The sequence below is a fragment of the Sminthopsis crassicaudata genome, chromosome 1 (assembly GCF_048593235.1).
Source record: "Sminthopsis crassicaudata isolate SCR6 chromosome 1, ASM4859323v1, whole genome shotgun sequence".
Classification (NCBI taxonomy): domain Eukaryota; kingdom Metazoa; phylum Chordata; class Mammalia; order Dasyuromorphia; family Dasyuridae; genus Sminthopsis; species Sminthopsis crassicaudata.
The window spans coordinates 536,585,238-536,609,824 of NC_133617.1; the positions used below are offsets into that span (position 1 = coordinate 536,585,238).

Consider the following 24,587-nt stretch of genomic DNA (forward strand, 5'->3'; position numbering starts at 1 on the left):
TCACAGTTTTTAGTTCTTTTTGTAAATGCCCAATTTCATTTTTAAATGAATTATTTTGCTCTATTGAATTTTTTTCCATTTCCCTAATTTTTTTTGAGAATTATTTTCTTTTTCCAATTCAGAAATTCTATTTTCTTGAGACTTTTTTATCTTTTCCAATTCAGAAATCCTACTTTCCTGTGTTTTTTAACCTTTTCTGATTCATAAATTTTGTTTCCCTGCATCTCCTGTGAATTCTTTATTTTTTCCAACTCCAATTTCAGGACGTTGTTATTCTCTATCATAGCTTCCCTTTCTTTTTTCTCTTCCAATTTTAAAGGGGACATGCTCTCATGAATATTCCCAAAGACAGATTGAAAAAAATAGTTTTCTCTGTTAAAATTTCCAATTTTTCTTTCTTGCATACTTCTCATTTCTTAGTTTTTCTGCTACTTCTCTTATTTGCCTTTTAAAATCTTTTATGAGTACTTCTCAGAAATCTCTTTAGGCTTAAAACCAATTCATATCACTCTTTGAAATTTCCTTTGTGTATATTTTGTCCTCATATGAATTGGTGTTTTGGTTTTCCCTTTCACCATAGTTGCTTTCTATGTTTAAGGTTTTTTTCTTTTTCTTGCTCATTTTTTTTTTCTTTCTCTTTTTGTATTTCTGCTTTTTTTAACTTTTATGGTTGAATTCTGCTTCTGGGGTAAAGGACGTTTTGTGCCAATCTTCCTGTGCTGTTCTGAGCCTTGGTTTTGATCACAGGGGCCCCTTGTTTTTGCAGGGAGTAACTTTGCCTGCTCTTTCGAGGGAACAGCCTGATTTCCTAGAATTTTCCTTCTGAGCTGGGACTGAGCTACTCCACTGATTTGCTCTGAATCCAGACAAAAGTTCTCATTTGCTGATCTGCTGTGATTAAGAAACTCTCCCTGTCTTTCCCAGATTCTGTCTAGGCTAGGTTAAACATTCTTTTCATCCTAGTGAGACTGATTCTTCTTGAAGTTTTTCTAATCTATCTTGAGCTAGAGAGTGGTTTTTTTCTGTGAGACTGTTCAGAAGCTTGGTTTCATGTGATTTTTTAGGGAAACTGGGAAAACTTGAGTACTCTACCAACTTGGCTTCACCCCTTGATGATTCATTTTAAAATGTTTGATTGTTAGAATATAACTTTTGATTCTAGAGATTTTAGGGAACCACTGATGTTTAATGTGAATGAGGATGACATCCACATATACAATTAGTGACTTCTAAGTGGCTGAAAAGAGACTGGACTGGAGTAAGGATAGTATTGATATGAGCAGAATCATCAGCAATCTGTTGAAGGAGACCAAAAGTGAAACAATTGGGATCTGTACCACATTATTGGCCATATCATAGTAAGGAAGAAGACATATTTGAGAAATACTACAAAACTGACTTGTATAGGCTTTGGCACAAGATTAAATAGTGTTGTTGGGGAGAGGATGAGATATATTGAAAAGTCATGTATGATATCTAGGTTGAGCACCTGGAAAATTGAGAGGATGACAAGGCTTTGAAATTGATAGTGGATCATAGAAGTGTGGGGGGTTTGAAGGAGAAAATAATGAGTTCAGTTTTCATTTTGTTTAATTTAATATGTCTACTGAACTTCCAATTTAAGTTTTCTGGAAAACAGAATATTTGAATATTTGAGATAGGAGGTTAGCAGAAAACTGGTAGATTTGAGAAAAGAAATTATTAAATCCATGACCATTGATGAGATCACTAAGTGAATCTTTATAGTGAAAGACAAGATATGCACAATAGTTATGACTAGATGAGAATATAGGAAAGGAATGATCTAAACAGTAGGAAGAGAATAAGAAAAAAAAAACCTAGAGACAGGAAAGTATGAAGAAGAGTTTAATCAAAAGTGCCAAAGGTCAAATGAGATTAGGAAGAGTAGAATTGAGAAAAGCCCATTGGATTTGGCACTTATTGACTTTGGTGACTTTGGAGAAGACAGTTTCAGCGTAACTGTAATGTTACAGGCTTAGTTGTCAGAGTTAAATAAAGGAAGATAAAAAATACAGTCTTCTCAAGTCTAGGCATAGAAAACAAAAATGATTTAGGATAATTTTTATAAGAGAAAGAAGGATCAAGTGAGAAACTTTTGAGGATGGATAAGACATGAACATGTTTGTGAGCAGAAGTAGAGGACACAGAAGTTAATGAGTATTTGAAGAAAGGCTTTGTAGCAATGACAGAGGGGGCAATGATAAGGTGGAATAGGATGGCTTACATACATAGAGGAGTTTGCATTGGTAAAGTGTGGGGCTGCCTTTCGGTGTGAGACAGGGATAAATGAGGAAAGAGTGACAGAAGCATTTGAGTGACATGAGATAAGGAAGAGGGAAGAAGAAGTTCATAAAACTGGCCTCAATTTTCTAATATGGCACCTGTAATTATTTCCATCCTCCCATGGCACTTTTTTACTTTGGGGAGAAATTCTATTGAATGATAATATGAAATGTAAAATAATATTAAGAGATTTGTGACTAAAATATAGAAAGTCAGAATCTAATCTGTTTTCTCATATATAAGATGAATTTAATAGTGTGTTTGGCATGATTATTCTCACAATCAAATATTATGAAACCTGTTTGTAAAATGAATGCATTCCAGAATGTAAGTTGTTATATTACTTGGCAATTATCCATGCTGTTCCATTTCATATATATATACATACAGATACATATATATATATATATATATATTCCCTACTCAAAGGGAATTTTCATACCACCAGAAGAGTTATTAGAAATTAATTACTCACATCCCCTCATCACCACTTGAGAAAAGAGGCCAGGGTATGGCTTCTTTTTCTTATGGTTCATGTTAGGTGCTATGGTTGATTCCATTTAGCAATTGATCTTATACAAACAAAAAATAACACCCTCACAACTGTTATTTGGAACAGCACAATCAAAACACACATACTTGCATACACATATAGGAACAATTCTCATATTTCCACAAAATTTTGCATTTTTCAACCAATTATTCTGTAGACAGCTTGACTTGCAAATCTGCTACATGCTTTGAGGGGCTGAATTCAGGTCTAGTTGCCAACCTCCTTTCATTAAACTCCTGATTCCTCTTTTGTCTGACATGGTGAATGTTAAATAGATGCAGCTATTTCCCTTCCTCTCTTCTTTGGTAATTAATTTTATGCTGTAAGAAAAGGGGACATGCTCTCATGAATATTCTCAAAGCAAGTTTGAAAAAAAATAGTTTTGTTTTGTTTTTCCCCCTGTATATCTCTGTTAAGGATGAGGAAAGGTTTAAAGTATTTTGGAAAGCATCAGTCATTTTAATTGCCAATTAAGTTACAGTAACTCAGTGATTAACTATGATGTGCAGGGAATGGGGGCATTCTATTTAATCACATTTTCTAGTTACCTGAGGGTTAGCCTCTAAATCTGTTGTCTAGAATCATTGAATCTGTACAATAGAAAGGACTGCATAAGCCATCTCCTTCAACTCCTATTTGAGATGTGAACCCTTTCTGAAACCATTCTTTAAACTGTAATAAACAGCTGGGTTTTAGAGACTAAAAACTTCAGAGCCTTTGACATGACAAGGAAGTCAAAGTTATGTTCACTCACAAAATTTGAGCTGGGGGCTAATGATAAAAAGGAATGTGGAATTTATTTTAATATCTTCTATCTTTGTTCAATGACAGAGATATAGCAACCATTGGGGCAGAAGATCCCTGTGGTTTTCCTTTAGAGGCTTTCACATGAAGATTTCACCCTAGGAATGAATGATCAAACTCAAGGGTAAATATAAAATAAAACAGGTAACAAAGTGGCCCTCTAGTAATAATGATAGCACATGAATCAAACTTCCTAGATATGTGATCCTGAATAGGTCCCTTACCTTCTATATGTGTCTCAGTTTTTTCATATATAAAGTAGACATATTAAGAGCACTTATTCTTTGGGGTTCTTCTGAGACAAAAATGAGATATTTTTGTACCATTTTTACAATATTTTAAGGTTTGGTAAATTGCTGCATATGCATATAAACACAAGAATATATTTTATTTTCATATATATATACATAAATACATGAATGTGTGTATTTATAAATTTATCAATATGTATGTGTTATATACTTAAGAAGCTAGAGACTTGGTCACAATAAGGAACAGTGAAAGGCAGATACTGAATTCACAAGAAGAGGAATCAATGTGCAATCTAGACTGCAGTTTGAAGTTAAAGTTCACTCAATTTAAACTCAAATTGGAGGCATATAATAAGGGTTCCTTAGATTTTTTTTTTACCCATTTGTTGTCAAACCTTAATTGTTTGGGGTCTCAAATCAGCCTAAGGATTATTAATTTTCTATTAAAGGCATATACTAAGTTGTTTTTTTTTGTTTGTTTGCTTTACAGTAATAGTTATCCCAAGCTTTTCTGTTCACTCTGTTGAAACATAGAAGGAAATAAAAAAGCAAGGGAGTCTGTTCAATAAAAGGAGGGTACTAGGAGTTAAATGTCTAATTAACTAAATATTCATAGGCTTAAGCTTTAGATGAATAAAATGAGCTGATCCATTTCAAGTCATAAAATAGGACAGGTTAGGATGAAGAAGTAACTAACTTTCTGAGAATCAACCATTTGCTGTTAAATGGAACTAAGGCTATTATAGTCAGTATTTGATCTTTCTTATTGACCATGATTAAGTCTCTGAGCAGCAGTCTCACTTTTGGTTGTGAGGACCTTTGTTCAAAATTCTATTTAAAATTTACCAAGATGGCAAAAAGATGTCAGGAAGTTGACTCAGTTTTCCTTAAGGCAAAAGGGAAAAACAAGAAAAATATCAGATCAAGAAGACTCTAATAGAACCCACAAAAAGAGTGAAATGATTTTCTAACTAATATTATTTATAAAGAGTTCAGGAAATCTTTATCTCATGTAAAAGGGAGCCTAATCCAGCATAAATGGTCCCTAGGGAATCCAGAGGGAAGCTCTTAGTCACAGTACAGATCAACAACCAAGGCCTTTCTATCCTATCTCAGGAGGTCAATGGCATAGCAGATCAGGCCCCTCATCCCTAGGACAGAAGGCAAATTTCCAGCTATAAAACCCCTGCACAACAGGCATGTCTAAGCCAGGCCACACCAACTCAGTGGGCAAACTGATAGCACTGAAAGCCTCAGCATGGAAAGCCAATAAGTAGAATGCTGATCTCCCCCATCATAAGAAGTTTGGGATAGTGCTCCCTATGCCTCAAGAATATAGCTTAACTTTAAAAATGATAAAATAGGCTAAAAAATGCATAAGAAACTAAAAAGAGCCTTGACAATAGAAAAATGTTATGATGGTAGGGAAGATCAAAATAAAAGCTCCAAAGAGAACAATATTGTCAAAATGCCTACATATGAAGTCTCAAATGGGAGTATTAAATTAGTATCAAATACAAAAGCTTGTGGAAGAGTTCAAAAAAGATTTCAAAAATTAAGTAGGTAAAAGAGAAAATTTTTAAAAAGAAATGAAAATTATATGGGAATTAAGAAAAAATGAACTGCTTGGAAAAGTACAAAAAAATAACAGAAGAAAATCGTCCTCTAAGAATAGAATTGGCAATATGGGCAAAAAATCAGTGAAGTAAACTATGTCATTAAAACTAGAATTAGCCAAATGGAAAAATGAGATGCAAAAGCTTATTGAAGAAAATAATTCCTTATTTCTGACTGGGCAAGTAAAAAAATAATATTGACTAATGAGACATCAAGAGTCAGTCAAACAAAATCAAAATAATAAATATATCTATATCTATATCTATATATCTATAATTTCTCTTTATCTCTCTCTCTTTCTCTAAATATATCATTCATATATATATATATATATATATATGCAAATGTAAAATATGTCATTGAAAAAAAAAAAAAGACCTGGAAAATACATCCAGTAGAGATAACTTAAGGATTGCTGGACTACATGAAGGCTATAAGGAAAGAAGGAAGGAAGGAAAAGAAAGAAAGAAAGAAAGAAAGAAAGAAAGAAAGAAAGAAAGAAAGAAAGAAAGAAAGAAAGAAAGAAAGAAAGAAAGAAAGAAAGAAAGAAAGAAAGGAAGGAAGGAAGGAAGGAAGGAAGGAAGGAAGGAAGGAAGGAAGGAAGGAAGGAAGGAAGGAAGGAAGGAAGGAAGAAAGGAAAGAAAGAAAGGAAGGAAGGAAGGAAGGAAGAAAGAAAGAAAGAAAGAAAGAAAGAAAGAAAGAAAGAAAGAAAGAAAGAAAGAAAGAAAGAAAGAAAGAAAGAAAGAAAGAAAGAAAGAAAGAAAGAAAGAAAGAAAGAAAGAAAGAAAGAAAGGAAGGAAGGAAGGAAGGAAGGAAGGAAGGAAGGAAGGAAGGAAGGAAGGAAGGAAGGAAGGAAGGAAGGAAAGAAGGAAGGAAGGAAGGAAGAAAGGAAGGAAGAAAGAAAGAAAGAAAGAAAGAAAGAAAGAAAGAAAGAAAGAAAGAAAGAAAGAAAGAAAGAAAGAAAGAAAGAAAGAAAGAATATGGATAGCATCTTTCAAAAAATTATAAGGAAAACTTCACTGATATTTTAGAACAGAGGTTAAACTAGTCATTGAAAAAATTCAGTAATGTTGAACTGATCCAACCATTTTGAAGAGAAATTTGGAACTATGCCCAAAAATCTATCAAATTGTGCATAGCTTTTAATTAGGAGGTGTCTCTACTAGGTCTGTATCACAAAGAAATCATAAAAAACAGAAAAGGATCCAAATGGGCATAAAGGTTTGCAGCGTTGGAAATTGAGAGTAGGCCTATCTATTGGGAAATAACTGGATAATGGAATAGTATTGTTCTATAATAAATGACAAGCAGGCTGATTTCAAAAATGCCTGAAAAGCCTTACTTAAATTGATACTAAGCAAACTGAGTAGAACCAAGAAAACCTTGTGCATAGCAACTGCAAGATTACATGATGATCAATTATGATGCATTGGTTCTTTTCAACAATGAGATGATTCAAGGAAATTCCAATAGACTTGTGATGGAAAGAGCCATAAACATCCAGATAAAGAACCATAGTGACTGAATGTGGAACAAAGCATAGAATTTTCACTTTTTTGTTATTCTTGTTGTTTGTTTGCTTGCTTTTCTTTCTTTTTTGTGTTATTTTCCCCTTTTGATCTGATTTTTCTTGTACAGCATGAGCAATATAGAAATATGTTTAGAAATAAACATAAGTTTAACCTATATTGGATTGATTGCTGTCTAGGGAAGAGGGAAGGTTAGAAGAAAGGGAGAAAAATTCAGAATAAAAGGATAAAATTTGAAAATTATGTTTGTGTGAATTTTGAAAAATAAAAAGCTATTAAAATAATATGTAAAAAAGAATCTACCCATCACTTCCTTAAAATATCTCAAAATGAAAACTCCAAAGAATATTGTAGTCAAATTGGAGGATTATAAGGTCAAAGAGAAAATACTGTAACCTTCAGAAAAAAAAAAAAAAAAATATATATATATATATATATATATATATATATATATATATATATATATATATATATATATATATATATATATATATATATATATATATATATATATATATATATATATATAGCGCCACAGTCAGTGTTACACTGGACTTACAAGCTTCTATATTAAAAGATCAGAGGTCTTAGAATATGATATTTTGGTAGATAAAAAGTTGGACTACAACTCAGAATCAACTAGTCAGTAAAATTGAGTTGATCTTTAAGGGAAAAGTTGGAAATCCAATGACTCATATAGGGTCTTTCAAACTTTCTTGATGAAAATTTCAGAGCTGAACAGAAAATCTGATCTTCAAATATAATAACAAGACAAGCATAAAAGGTAATCAGGAAATAAAATATATATTATTCTATAAGACTGAACTGTTTACATTCCTACATAGGAAGATTATACTTGTAACTCTTTAGAACTATATCTCTATTAAGGCAGATATAAGAAATATACACAGAGGATGTGAGTTTAAGGTGTGTTATTGTGATCTAAATAAATTAGGGGATTAAAAAGGATTATATAGGAAGAAGAGGAAAGGAAAGGCAGAGTAGGATAAATTACATCATAGAAAAACATTGAAAAACATATTAAAGGGAAAAAAGGAAAAAGGTGAACATTGAACTTTCATCATCTTTGCCTCAAAGAGGGAATATCATATACATTCAATTGGAATAGAAATTTATATTAACATACAGGAAAAAAAGGAGTAAAAAGAGAAAAGAGGGAGCTAATAAAGGGAGTTAATGGAAAAGAAAGCAAAAATGCAAGCAGAAAAGTAAAAGTAAAGAGGTTTCTGATGAGAGAATAGACTGAGGGAGGTTGTAGTAAAAAAAAAAAAAAAAAAAAAAACACTTATTAGGAGGAACACTGGTTAGATGAAAGTAAAAGAAAAGTACAAAAGGGGGAAGGGGAATAGAATGGAGAAGAATACACAGTGACTATAACTGTGAATGTGATGAATTCACCCATAAAACAGAAACAGATGGGTAAGTGGATTAAGAATTCTAGAATATGTTATTTACAAAAACAGTTGTAAACTGGAGAAATAAACACAGAGTGAAGGTAAAGGACTAAAACAAAATACATTGTTTCAACTGAAGTTAAAAAAATGAAGAATGTGAGGGTAGAATTCTTGATCTCAGAGAAAGAAAAAGCAAAATTACATTAATTAAGAGAGATAAAGAATACATCTTGCTAAAAGGTACTATAAAATTAAACAATATTAATCTTAAATATATATGCACCACCAACTGATGATATAGCACCCAAATTCTTAGAGAAGTTAGTTACAGGAGGTAGATTGAAAAATCTTATTAGTGGAGGACTTGGGACTCCTACTCAAGAATTTGATAAATCTAATCACAAAATAAAGAAGAAAAAAGGCAAGGAGTTGAATAGATTTTTTTAAAAAAGTTAAATATGATAAACTTCTACATAAAATTGAATGGAGATTGAAAGGAATATCCCTTTTTGTCTCAGCAGTACATGGCCTATATACAAAAATTGACCAACTATTACAGCATGAAAACTTCACAGTCAAATGCAGAAATGTCAAAACATTAAACATATCCTTTTTAAATCAAGATGCAAAAAATGTGTAATAAAGGGCCTTAAAAAGAGAGATTAGGGGTGAGCCAATTTATTAGATAGTAGACAGGATTTTGCCAAAGCTCTTCTTGGCTTCCCTTAGAATCAGCACTAAATCTTATGAGCACCATTTGCCATATGCAGCCCTCCCTCTTTAGGATCCCTCCCTCCCTCTTAGAGTCCCTCCCCTTTTCTTAAACCTTTTCCTTTCAATTTCTGTAATCCCTTCTATTTATCCAACCCCTTTCCTTTTCACTTTTCCCCTCCCACTTTTTTATGAGTTGGGAGAAGTTTCTCTGTCAATTGAATATGTCTAGTATTTTCTCTTTGAGCCAATTCTGATAAGAACAAGATTCACAACATGTTCATCTTCCTAACTTCTTTCCCTCAGGTATAATAGCTTTCCTTTCCTATTCATGAAATGTAGTTTCCCTCTTTTTACCTCCACTTTTCCCTTTTTTCTGGTATAATTTTATTTCCACCTCTAGATCCTTTTTTTTCCCCAAAATTATAACAGTAAACCAAATTATGAACACATTATGTATACCCATATCAGAAATATAGTTTTCAAGAGTTCTTTTTACCTTTTTATGCTTCCCTTGAGTCCTATATTTGGAGGTCAAATTTTTTTGTTTAGCTCTAGTTTCTTCATCAGAAATATATGGAATTCACCTATTTCATTGAAGGTCCATGTTTTTCCCTGAAAGAAAATGCTCATTTTATCAGGGTAGTTAATTCTTGGCAGCTTACCAATTTCCTTTGCTTTTTGGAATATATTAGATTCCAGGCTCTTCAATCCATTAATGTGGAAGCTGCTAGATCCTGAGTGATCCTTATTGTGGCTCCTTGGTATTTGAATTGTTTCCTTCTGCCTGCTTGTAGTATTTTACTTTGGTCTGATTGTTCTAGAATTTAGCCACAATATTTCTTGGAGTTTTAATTTTGGGATCTCTTTCTGTAGGTGATCAATGAATTATTTCAATATCTATTTTACCTTCTGTTTCTATGACATCTGGGCAGTTCTCTGTGATGATTTCCTGAAAAATAGTGTCTAAGCTCTTTTTTTCATTATGTATTTCAGGGAGTCCAATAATCCTTAAATTGTCTATCTTAGATCTATTTGCAGATCAGTTGGCTTCCCCATTAAGTATTATAATTTTTTTTCTATTTTTAATTTTTTTGGTTTTGCTTGATTGATTCTTGTTGCCTTATTGTCTTTTGTTTCTAAATTTTAATGTGTTCTATTCTGACTTTTAGTGTGTTATTTTCATTTACTTTTTATTTTCTTTTGTATTTGTCCAATTGAATTTTTGAATGAGTTGTTTTGGTCTATGGCATTTTTTTTCTATTTCACAAATTCTGTTTTTTAAGAAGTTATTTTCTTTTTCTTTTCCACAAATTCTGTTTTTTCTGGAAGTTGCTTTCTTGTAGTTGCACTCCCAATATTTGTGGGTTCTCCCCATCCAGAGCTAATTCAGGGCTGTATTTCATAGTTATTGTGAGGGTTGTAAAGATGGTCAGAGAGAAATGTGTGTCCCCATCTTCTTGGCTTGGCTGCTAGAAGTTTAAACTGGGGAGGGAGGTAAGGGGAAAAGGAAAGAGAAAAATGTAATCTGGGGTTAACAAGATGGCAGGAAATACAGAATTAGTAATCTTAATCATAAATGTATAGAAGAGGCAGATAACAGACTGGTTTAAAAGCCAGAATTCTACAATTTGTTGTTTATAGGAAACACATTTGAAGCAGGGCAATACATACAGAATAAAGGTAAAAGGCTGGAGTAGAATCTACTATGGTTCAGTTGAAGTAAAAAAACAGGGGTATCTATCCTGATCTCAGATCAAGCAAAAGCAAAAAATGATCAAATTAAAAGATGTTAGGAAAGACACTATATCTTGGTAAAGGGCAGCTTATATAATGAAGCAATATCAATATTAAACATATATACACCAAGTGCTTATAGCATCTAAATTCCTAAAGGAGAAGTTAAGGGAACTGCAAGAAGAAATAGACAGCAAAACTATAATAGTGGGAAATCTCAGCCTTGCACTCTCAGAACTAGATAAATCAAACCACACAATAAATAAAAAGAAGCTAAAGAGGTAAATAGAACACTAGAAAATTTAGGTATGATACATCTCTGGAGAAAACTAAATGAAGACAGAAAGTATGGTTTTTCTCTGCAGTTCATGGAACCTATAAAAAAAATAACCATATATTAAAACATAAAGACCTCAAAGTCAAATGAAGAAAGGCAGAAATAGTAATCGCACACTTTTCAGATCACAATGCAATAAAAATTACACTCAATAAAAAGCCAATTACTAAAAAGTAATTTTAAACTAAATAATCTCATCCTAAAGAATGAATGGGTGAAACAGAAAATCATAGACACAATTAATAACTTCACCTAATAGAATGACAATAATGAGATGTCACACCAAAATGTGTAGGAAGGAGCCAAAGCAGTAATAGGGGAAATTTTATATCTCTAGAGGCCTACTTGCATAAAACAGAGAAAGACAAAATCAATGATTTAGCCTTGCAACTAAAAAAGCAAATTAAAAACCTCCAATCAAAGACTAAACTTGAAATTCTAAAAAATTAAAGAGAGATTAATAAAATTGAAAGTTAAAAAAAAAAGCTATTGAATTAATAAACAAACTTAGAATTGGTTATATGAAAAAATCTAACAAAATATATAAACCCTTGGCCAATTTAATTTAAAAAAGGAAAAAAGGAAAATAAAAGTGTTAGTCTTAAAAATGAAAAGGGAGAACTTTCCACTAATGAAGAGGAAATTAGAGCAATAATTAGGAATTACTTTACCCAACTTTATGCCAATAAATTTGATAACCTAAATGAAATAGATGACTACTTTTAAAAATAAAGGATACCCAGATTAATAGAGGAGTGAGTAAAATAGGCCCATTTTAGAAAAAGAAATAGAACATACTATTAATCAATTCCCTAAGAAAAAAACCCAGGACCAGATGAATTTACATGTAAATTCTACCAAACATTTAAACAACAATTAACTCCAATGTTATCTAAACTATTTGAACAAATAGGGAATGAAGGACTTCTACAAAATTATATTTATGACACAGACATGGTGCTGATACCTAAACCAGGTAGGTTGAAAACAGAGAAAGAAAATTATTAACCAATCTTCCTAATGAATATTGATGCAAAAATCTTAAATAAAATAGCAAAAAGATTACAGAAAATCATTGCCAGGATAATACGCCATGACCAAGAAGATTTATACCAGGAATGCAGGGCTGGCTTAATATTAGGAAAACTAATAGCATAATTGACTATATCAATAACCAGATTAGCAAAAGCCATATGATCATCCCAATAGATGCAGAAAAAGCATTTAATAAAATCCAACACCCATTCCTATTAAAAACACTAGAGAGTAAAGGGATAAATGGACTTTTCCTTAAAATAGTCAGTAGCATCTATCTAAAACCATCAGTAGGCATTACATGTAATGGTGATAAACTGGAACCATTCCCAATAAAATCAGGAGTGAAAAAGGTTGCCCACTATCACCATTACTATTCAATATTGTGTTAGAAATGAGCTTCGGCAATAAGAGATGAAAAAGAGATTAAAGGAATTAGAATAGGTAATGAGGAAACCAAATTATCACTCTTTGGAGATGATATGAAGCTATGCATAGAGAATCCCAGAGATTCTACTACAAAGATATTAGAAATAATCCACAAGTTTAGCAAGGTTGCAGGAAACAAAATATATCCACATAAAGCATCAGCATTTATATACATCACTAACAAAATCCAACAGCAAGAGATACAAAGAGAAATTCCATTTAAAATAACTGCTGATAGTATAAAATATTTGGGAATCTATCTTCCAAGGGAAAGTCAGGAACTATATGAGCAAAACTATAAAACACTTTCCACAAAAATAGTCAGATACAAAGAATTGGAAAAATATTAAGTACTCTTAGAGAGGTTGAGTGAATATAAAAAATATGACTATACCCCCTAAACTAAACTATTTATGTATTTAGACCTATACCAATCAGCCTCCAAAAAAACTATATTGATGACCTATAAAAATAACAAAATTCATCTGGAAGAACAAAAGGTCAAGAATATCAAGGGAACTAATAATAAAAAAAATCAAATGAAGGTAGTAAAGGGCTGAAACTATGAAAGGGTGTACTTGAATCAGACAACCAAGTACTTAAGGCTAATTACCTATTCAATATGAGACAATGACTCTATTAGCATATTTGGATAAATGGCTCCTCTCACAGCTGATGCTAGCTCAATGTTTGGAGAGACATAGCAAACCCTTGAAATGAAAGAGAAGACCCAAGAAACATCAGGTGATTCCATTGCTGATTGTGCCCAGCACTGAAAGAGCCTGGCAGTTATTGCAATTGACTCATAGACATCAAAAATTGTTAATGAGACTGATGCAGGATTTCAAAACCCTCAGGAATCATTTGAATCCATGAAACATGAAAAGATTGTTTTAGGACTTGAAAACCCTCAGGAATCATTGTATTCTCTGAGACATGATAAAATTGTTGTGGGACTTGAAAACCCTCAGGAATCATTGGATTCTCTGAGATATGATAAGACTTTTGGAGGACTTCAAAATCTGCATGAATCATTAGATTCTTTAACACATAAAAAGACTGTTGCAGGACTTCAAAAACTTGCAGGGATCATTGAATTCTCTGACACATGAAGTGATAGACAATAGATTGGTTTTGGACTATTTCTTAGCTGCCGAGGGAGGCATATGTGTGATTTTAATTTACATAGCCTCCTTCTAGGACTTCTGGAAATCTTTTACACCACCATGTTGATTCAAATTGTTTGTTATATCACTTTTTGCATGTACAATTCATATTTGTTACACCACATTGAGCGTGCACCAGCTGTGGGGAGAGCCATCACTACTAGCCTGTGTTATATTATTATGTGCTTGTGTAATACCTCCCATGCTGATGTGTTTGTGCATACCTCTTTCTAGTAAGACCCTTCAGCCCAGAAATCCCTTAACCATATGTGGCTTGACTCCCCGCTTTCCTTTGGCATTTTTCATCTCTCTTCCTGAGAAGTTAGGGATGGTATGATTATATCCTTTTTGTTGTTTTCACCTCCTGTTCTGAAAAGCCAGAGATGATGTGACCACCTTGTTCTAAAACAAAAGAAAATGATGGATCTAAGGGGCTAAAACTATAAAAAGGTTTACTTGAATCTGACAACCAAGCACTTAAGGCTAATTACCTATTTGTCATGAAACAGTGACCCTATTAACATATGTTTCAATAAATGGCTCTTCACATAGTTGATGATGGCTCATTTTTTGCTTTTAAGATAATGGTAGGCAGTGATTAGAGAGTGGGGTGAGACAGGCCAGAGTCATATGGCTGCAGGACAAGGGGGAGAAAGGTGGAGATTCTGTACTCCCGAATCAAGAAGAGATCTTTGGCAAAACTACTGGCAGTTTGCCTGCTTCTTTCATTTCTCTCGCTAAAGACCAAAAACTTTTACTTATCCTAACTCTGGCTGATACTGAGGCCTCCAGGGAGCTAGTTTGGACTTAACAAAAGGTGGCTTAGTTGTATTATATTATAAAGCAGCAGTTACTGAAAAAACTCCTGAAAAATTTATTTGGTGACATGGGGAAATATTACCAAAAACATCAATTCTTTAAAAAAAAAAGCAAAATGAGGGAAAAAATAATAGTACCTCTTTGAAAAAAATAGAATTGGGTAAATGGAAAGAGAACAACTCCTTAAGAAACAGAATTAATGATACCAAAATTTGTAGGATGCACCTAATGCAGTAATAAGGGGAATTTTTTTTTTTATCTTTAGAGGCTTACTTGAATAAAATAGAGAAAAAGAAGATTAATGAATTAGGCCTGCAATTTAAAAAGCTAGAAAAAGACCAAATTAACCCCCCCCAGCCAAAACTTAAACTTGAAATTCTAAAATTAAAAGGAGAAATCAATAATATTGAAATTAAAAAAAAACACTATTGAATAAATAAGTAAAACTAAGAGTTGGTTTTATGAAAAAGCCAATAAAATAGATAAACCTTTGGTAAATCTGATCAGAAAAAGGAAAGAGGAAAATCAAATTGTTTAGACTTAAAAATGAAAAGGGGGATCTTTCCACCAATGAAGAGGAAATTAGAGAAATAATGAGTTACTTTGCCCAACTTTATGCCAATAAATTTGATAACTTAAGTGAAATGGATGACTACCTCCAAAAATATAGGCTTCCTAGATTAACAGAGGAGGAGGTAAACTGCTTACATAGTCCCATTTCAGAAAAAGAAATAGAACAAGCTATTAATCAATTCCCCAAGAAAAAATCTCCAGAACCAGATGGATTTACATGTGAATTTTACCAAACATTTAAAGAAAAATTAGCCCCAATGCTATACAAACTATTTGAAAAAATAGGGGATGAAGGAGTCCTACCAAACTCCTTTTATGACACAGACATGGTACTGATATCTAAAGCAGGTAGGTTGAAAATGGAGAAAGAAAACTATAGACCAATCTCTTTAATGAATATTGATGCTAAAATCTTAAATAAGATATTAGCAAAAAGACTTCAGAAAATCATCCCCAGGATAATACACTATGATCAAGTAGGATTTATACCAGGAATGCAGGGCTTGTTTAATATTAGGAAAACTATTAATATAATTGACCATGGTAATAATCAAATTAATTTAAAAAATATGATCATCTCAATAGATGCAGAAAAAGCATTTGATAAAATCCAACATCCATTCCTACTAAAAACGCTTGAGAGTATAGGAATAAATGGACTATTCCTTAAAATAGTCAGGAGCATATGTTTATGACCATCAGTAACCATAATATGTAATGGAGATAAACTAGAACCTTTCCCAGTAAGATCAGGAGGGAAACAAGATTGCCCACTATCACTATTATTATTCAATATTGTATTAGAAATGCTAGACTCGGCAATAAGAGCTGAGAAAGAGATTAAAGGAATAAGAGTAGCTAATGAGGGAATGAAACTGTCACTCTATAGAGGATATGATGGTATACTTAGAGAACCTCAGAGATTCTAATAAAAAGTTATTAGAAATAATTCACAACTTTAGCAAAGTTGCTGGATTCAAAATAAATCCACATAAATGCTCAGCATTTTTATATATCACCAAAAAATGCAACAGCAAGAGATACAAAGAGAAATTCCATTCAAAACAAATGTCAACAGTATAAAATATTTGGGAATCCATCAACCAAAGAAAAGTCGGGATTTATATGAGAAAAATTACAAAACACTTGACACAAAAAATAAAGTCAGATTTAAATAATTGGAATGACATCAATTGCTCTTGGATAGGCTGAGCGAATATAATAAAGATGACAATACTCCCCAAACTAATCTATTTATGTATTGCTATGCGAATCAGACTCTCAAGAAACTGTTTTAATGACCTAGAAAAAATAACAAAAAAATTCATATGGAAGAATAAAAGGTTGAAGATTTCAAGGGAATTAATGAAAAAAAAGTCAGATGAAGGTGGTCTAAGTGTACCTGATCTAAAGCTATATTATAAAGCAGCAGTCACCAAAACCATTTGGTATTGGCTAAGAAATAGACTAGTCGATTAGTGGAACAGATTAGGTACATAGGACAAAAAGGGGTACAACTATAGCAATCTAGTGTTTGACAAACACAAAGATACAAACATTTAGGATAAGAATTCATTAATTGAAAAAAACTGTTGGGAAAACTGGAAATTAGTATGGCAGAAATTAGATATGGACCCACACTTAACACCATATACCAAGATAAGATCAAAATGGGTCCATGACTTAGTCATAAAGAATGAGACCAAAAATAGATTAGAGGAACAGAGAATAGTCTACCTCTCAGACCTGTGCAGGAGGAAGGAATTTATGACCAGAGGAGAACTAGAGACCATTATTGATCACAAAATAGAAGATTTTGATTACATCAAACTAAAAAGTTTCTGTACAAACAATATTAATGTAAACAAGATTAGAAAGGAAGTAACAAATTGGGAAAACATTTTTACAGTTAAAGGTTCTGATAAAGGCCTCATTTCCAAAATATATAGAGAACTGACCCTAATTTATAAGAAATTAAACCATTCTTCAATTGATAAACGGTCAAAGGATATGAACAGACCATTCTCAGATGATGAAATTGAAACTATATCCACTCATATGAAAGAGTGTTCCAAATCACTACTGATCAGAGAAATGCAAATTAAGACAACTCTGAGATAACACTACACACCTGTCAGATTGGCTAAGATGACAGGAACAAATAATGATAACTGTTGGAGGGCCTGTGGGAAAACTGGGACATTGATGCATTGTTGGTGGAGTTTTGAAAGAATACAACCATTCTGGAGAGCAATCTGGAATTATGCCCAAAAATTTATCAAAATGTGCATACCTTTTAATCCAGCAGTGCTACTACTGGGCTTATATCCTAAAGAAATACTAAAGTTGAGAAAGGAACCTGTATGTGCCAAAATGCTTGTGGCAGCTCTTTTTGTAGTGGCTAGAAACTGGAAAATGAATGGATGTCCATCAATTGGAGAATGGTTGGGTAAATTATGGTATATGAATGTTATGGAATATTATTGCTCTGTAAGAAATGACCAGCAGGATGAATACAGAGAGGTTTGGAGAGACTTACATGAACTGATGCTGAGTGAAATGAGCAGAATCAGAATGTTAATATACACTTCAACAACAATACTGTATGAAGATATATTGTGATGGAAGTAGATATCTTCAACATAAAGAAGATCCAACTCACTTCCAGTTGATCAATGATGGACAGAGACAACTAGACCCAGAGTAGGAACACTGGGAATTGAATGTTAACTGTTAGCACTACTGTCTTTTTACCCAAAATACTTATACCTTCGTATCCAGTTTTTAACATGCAACAAGAAAATTGGATTTACACACATATATTGTATCCAGGTTATGCTGTAACACATTTAATATATATGGGAATTCCTGTCATCTAGGGGAGGGAATAAAGTGAGGGAGGGAAACATTTGGAAAAATGAATACAAGGGATAATGTTATTAAAAATAAAATTACTCATGCAAAAAAAAAAAAGAAAAAAGAAACAGGATCAATGAAAATTTAAAAATATCCAATAAACAAAACAACTCTTCTAAAAGTACAATTGAGCAAATGCAAAAGTAGGTAAAAAAGGGAAGAAGAAAATAACTTGCTAAAAATAAGAATCAAACAACTGAAAATGAAAGACTCAATGAGATGTAAAGAAACAGTTAAATAAATCCAAAAAATGGAAAAAAATTAAAAAAAAAAAACAGAGATATCTCATTGGAAAAACAATTGATCTTTAAATAGATACAAGATAGACAATCTAAAACTTATTGGCCTACCTGGAAACCATGATCAAAAAAAGAGCCTCAACAATATCTTTCAATAATTTATTAAACAAAATATTAAGGATACCTTAGAACAAGAGGGTAAAATAGGCATTGAAGGAATCAATCAATTATCCTCTGAATGAGACCTCAAAATGAAAACTCCAAGGAACATTGTAGCTAAATTCCAGATTTATCAGATCAAGGAGAAAATAGAAAGGAACAATTCAAATAATGACTGACCCTCAATTACAATTAGTCTGAAACCTAGCAGCTTTCACTTTAAAGAACTGAAGGCCTAGAATATGATATTCTGGAAAAGAGCTTGAACTGCAACCAATATTCAACTACCAAGAAAAACTAAGCTTCATCATTCTGATAAAATATGGACATTTAATGAAAAAAGGAATTTTCATTAAAAAAAAATAATTAATTATTAGTCAATGACTATAGTAATCTAGTGTTTGATAAACTTAAAGATTCTAATTTTGGGGATAGGAACTCATTATTTGACAAAATTTTCTGAGAAAACTTAAAAATAGTATGATGAAAATTAGACAGTGACCAACACCTAAGACCCAAGATAAGTTCAAAATGAGTCCATGGGTTAGACATAAAAAGTGATAACATAAACAAATTAGCAGAACAAGGGATAGTCTACCTCTTACATTTGTGCAGAATGAAATAATATACAGCCAAAGAAGAACTAGGAATGATCATGAAATGCAAAATGGATATTTTGATTATATTAAATTAAAATATTTTTACAGGGACTTCCAGCCAAGATGGTGGCGTGGAGGCAGACAGCTGCTTGAGCTCCTTGTTTTCTCTCAGAACTTACTTCATAACAAGCCTCAGACTTAATGCTTGACCCAGAAAGAAATCCACAAATAATCACCAAGAGAAGACATCCTTGAAAGTCACCAGAAAAGGTCTGTGTTTGCTTGGGGGAGGGTCAATCAGACTGGGAGAAGACTGAGGGCAGACAAGCCAGAGCAATAGGCAGCTCACACAGCTCAGACCAGGGCAGGGGGGGGGTACAATCTCTGCTGTTTCTGAGAAAAGACTTTTTTCCCGAGTGTGGATACTCCATCTTGGCAGCAAGCCAGGAGCAGCAGAGAGGGTGTAAACACTGGAGGTGAAGATTAAAACCCCAGAAAGCCAGCTCCTCTCAGAACCCGGCCACCCCCAACCCCCACCTGGACTGACTCAGCATGTTCTCAGAGCCTCAGAGCGCAGACTCAGTACAGTCATTGATGTTCTGTTAGTGGCTCTCTGCTACCCTACCCCCAGTCTGTAGAGAAAGCCCATTAATACCAACCAGCCCCACCCCCCACAAAACAGACCAATTGTTTCTCTTGTCAATTTGTTTTCTTCAATTCCTACTTTGACAAAATGAACAAAAAATTCAAAAAGGCTCTAACTATTGACAGCTTCTGCATGGAGAGAGAGCAGACTTCAAACACAGAGGAGACTAAAAACAGACTGTCCCAGGATGAATCACCTAAGGGGAATATGATCTGCTCCTCAATACAAAAGAATCTCATAGAGGAAATCAAAAAGGCTCTTACAAGAGAGCTGGAAGAGAAATGGGAAAAGGGAAGGGAAGCTTGGCAAGAGAGCCTGGAGAAGTCATCCCATGCATTCAAAGACAGAGTGGATAAAGAAATCAAATCATTGAGAAACAAGATTAGTGAGCTGGAAAAGGTAAACAACTCCAAGGAAAACAGGATTAGTGAGCTGGAAAAAGAAAACAGCTCTCTAAAAAATAAAATGGATAAAATGGAAAAAAATTCCATAGAAGATAAAAACTCAATTGGACAATTACAAAGAGATATAAAAAAAGTGAGTGAAGAAAATACATCATTGAAAATTAGACTGGAACAAGTAGAAATGAATGACTCAAGGAGAAACCAAGAGGTAGTCAAGCAAAACCAGAGAAATGAAACAATTGAAGAGAATGTAAAGTACCTTATTAGAAAGACAACAGACCTGGAAAACAGATCCAGGACAGACAACTTGAGAATAATCGGACTCCCTGAAAAATGTGAGGAAAAAAAGAGCTTGGACACCATTTTTGAGGAAATTATCAAAGAGAACTGCCCAGACGTTCTGGAAAGAGGGTAAAATAGACATTGAAAAACTTCATCAATCACCTACCGAAAGGGACCCTAAAATCAAAACGCCAAGAAATATAGTGGCCAAGTTCAAGAACCATCAGACAAAGGAAAAGATATTGGAAGCCGCTAGAAAAAAGCAATTCAGATATGGAGGATCCACAATAAGGATAACCCAGGATCTAGCAGTGTCCACATTAAAAGAACAAAGGGTCTGGAACATGATATTCCGAAAGGCTAAGGAACTTGGTATGCAGCCAAGAATAACTTACCCAACAAGAATGACCATCGTTTTCCAGGGAAGAAGATGGACATTTAATGAAATAAATGAATTCCATCTATTTTTGATGAAAAAACCAGACCTACATAAAAGGTTTGATCTTCAAATACAGAACTCAAGAGATTTCTAAAATGGTAAAAAGAAATCTTGAGAACTATATTTCTGCCAAAAAAATATGTAAAGAACATATGTACAATTTGTCTTAGAAACTAGAGGGGAAAGGAAATTATATCATAAAAAAGTGTAAAGTGGTGGTACTACATCTCATGAAGAGGCAAAGGTAACCTATTATATCTGAGAGAAATAAAGGAGGGAGATGAACATAGTGTGTATCAATAGACATATTTGATTTATGGTGAAAGCTAAGGGGAAGGGAATACAGAAATTTTGAGGAAAAGGGGTAAAATAAGGGGAGGAACTTTAAGGTGGGGGAGGGATCCTAAAAAGGGAGGGCTGTGAAAAGCAAGTGGTGTTCACAAGTTTAATACTGGGTAGGGGGGTAAGAGGGAAGGAAAGGGGAAAAGCATAAGCAGGGGTTAATAGGATGGCAAGCAATATAGAATTAATCCTTCTAAACATAAATATGAATGGGACAAACTGCCTCATAAAGAGGAAGCAGTTAGCAGACTGGATTAAAAGTCAGAATCCTACTATATGTTGTTTACAGGAAACACACCTGAAACAGGGTGAGATATTCAAACTAAAAGTAAAAGGGCTGAGCAGAATATATCTGCTATGCTTTAGGCAAAGCCAAAAAAGCAGGGGTAGCCATCCTCATCTCAGATCAAGCAAAAACAAAAATTGATCTAATTAAAAGAGATAAGGAAGGGCATTATATCCTGCTAAAGGGCAGCATCAATAATGAAGCAGTATCAATATTAAACATATATGCACCAAGTGGTGCAGCATCAAAATTCTTAAAAGAGAAATTAAGAGAGCTGCAAGAGGAAATAGATAGCAAAACTATAATAGTGGGAGATCTCAACCTTGCACTATCAGAATTAGATAAATCAAACCACAAAATAAATAAGAAAAAAGTCAAAGAGGTAAATAGAATATTAGAAAAGTTTGATATGATAGACCTTTGGCGAAAGCTAAATGGAGACAGAAAGGAGTATACTTTCTTCTCAGCAGTTCATGGAACCTATACAAAAACTGATCATATATTAGGGGATAAAAACCTCAAAATCAAATGCAATAAGGCAGAAATAGTAAATGCATCCTTTTCAGACCATAATGCAATCAAAATTACATTTAATAAAAAGCCAGGGGAAAAGAGACCAAAAAATAATTGGAAACTAAATAATCTTATACTAAAGAATGATTGGGTAAAACAGCAAATCACAGATATAATTAATAACTTCACCCAAGAAAATGACAATAATGAGACCTCATACCAAAATGTGTGGGATATAGCCAAAGCAGTATTAAGGGGAAGTTTTATATCTCTACAGGCCTACTGGCATAAAATAGAGAAAGAGAGGGCCAATGAATTGGGATTACAACTAAAATTGCTAGAAAAGGAACAAATTAAAACCCCCAGACAAACACAAAACTTGAAATTCAAAAAATAAAAGGTGAGATTAATAAAATTAAAAGTAAAAAAAAAAAAACAAAAAAAAACCCTATTTTATTAATTAATAAAACTAAGAGTTGGTTCTATGAAAAAACCAACAAAATAGACAAACCCTTAGTAAACCTGATTAAAAAAAGGAAAGAGAAAAAGCAAATTGTTGGACTTGAAAATGAAAAGGGTGAACTCACCACTAATGAAGAGGAAATTAGAACAATAGTTAGCAGCTACTTTGCTCAACTCTATGCCGATAAATTCGATAGCTTAAATGAAATGGAAGAATACCTTCAAAAATATAGCTTTCCCAGATTAACAGAGGAAGAAGTAAGTAGTCTAAATAGTCCCATCTCAGAAAAAGAAATAGAACAAGCTATTAACCAACTTCCTAAGAAAAAGTCCCCAGGACCAGATGGATTTACATGTGAATTCTACCAAACATTTAAGAACAACTAACTCCAATGCTATGTAAACTATTTGAAAAAATAGGGATTGAAGGAGTCCTACCAAATTCCTTCTATGACACAGACATGGTACTGATACCTAAACCAGGTAGATCGAAAACTGAGAAAGAAAACTATAGACCAATTTCCTTAATGAATATTGATGCTAAAATCTTAAATAAGATATTAATAAATAGACTTCAGAAAATTATTCCCAGGATAATACACTATGACTAAGTGGTATTTATACCAGGAATGCAGGGCTGGTTTAATATTAGGAAAACTATTAGTATAATTGACCATATTAATAATCAAATTAATAAAAACCATATGATCATCTCAATAGATGCAGAAAAAGCATTTGATAAAATCCAACATCCATTCCTACTAAAACCGCTTGAGAGTATAGGAATAAATGGACTATTCCTTAAAATAATAAGGAGCATATATTTAAAACCTTCAGTAAACATCATATGTAATGGCGATAAACTAGAACCTTTCCCTATAAGATCAGGAGTGAAACAAGGCTGCCCACTATCACCATTACTTTTCAATATAGTACTAGAAACTCTAGCCTCGGCAATAAGAGCCGAGAAAGAGACTCAAGGAATTAGAATAGAAAATGAGGAAATCAAATTATCACTTTTCACAGATGACATGATGGTATATTTAGAGAACCCCAAAGACTCTGCTAAAAAGCTATTAGAAATAATTCAGAATTTTAGCAATGTTGCAGGATACAAAATAAATCCACATAAATCCTCAGCATTTTTATACATTACCAACACAATTCAATAGCAAGAGATACAAAGAGAAATTCCATTCAAAATAACGGTCGATAGTATAAAATATTTGGGAATATATCTACCAAAGGAGAGTCAGGAATTATATGAGCAAAATTACAAAACACTTGCCACAAAAATAAAGTCAGATTTAAATAATTGGAAAGACATTCAGTGCTCTTGGATAGGCCGAACGAATATAATAAAGATGACAATACTCCCCAAACTAATCTATTTATTTAGTGCTATAACAATCAGACTCCCAACAAACTATTTTAATGACCTAGAAAAAATAACAACAGAATTCACATGGAACAACAAAAGATCGAGAATTTCAATGGAAGTAATGAAAAAAAAAAAATTAAGTGAAGGTGGTCTAGCTGTACCTGATCTAGAACTGTATTATAAAGCAACAGTCACCAAAACCATTTGGTATTGGCTAAGAAATAGACTAGTTGATCAGTCGCATAGGTTAGGTTCACAGGGCAAGATAGTGAATAAAAATAACAATCTAGTGTTTGACAAACCCAAAGATCCCAAATTTTGGGATAAGAATTCATTATTTGACAAAAAGTGCTGGGAAAACTGGAAATTAGTATGGCAGAAACTATTAATGGACCCACATTTAACACCACATACTAAGATTAGATCAAAATGGGTCCAAGATTTAGGCATAAAGAACGAAATAATAAATAAATTGGAGGAACATGGGATGGTTTATGTCTCAGACTTGTGGAGGAGGAAGGAGTTTGTGTCCAAGGGAGAACTAGAGACCATTATTGATCACAAAATAGAAAATTTTGATTACACCAAATTAAAAAGTTTCTGCACAAACAAAACTAATGCAAATAAGATTAGAAGGGA

At 33.1% G+C, this 24,587-nt stretch overlaps 1 long non-coding RNA gene across 1 annotated transcript in view; it reads right to left on the reverse strand.

Annotated features, from left to right (window-relative positions):
* Positions 1 to 618: 618 nt before the first annotated feature.
* LOC141555259 (uncharacterized) overlaps positions 619 to 24,587 on the reverse strand; it is a 28,608-nt gene continuing 4,639 nt past the window's right edge. The window contains exons 2-3 of the long non-coding RNA XR_012486132.1: positions 9,684 to 10,669; positions 619 to 1,296 (exon numbers count right to left, since the gene is read on the reverse strand). This is a non-coding gene — a long non-coding RNA (uncharacterized LOC141555259). The remainder of the gene's footprint in view (positions 1,297 to 9,683; positions 10,670 to 24,587) is intronic.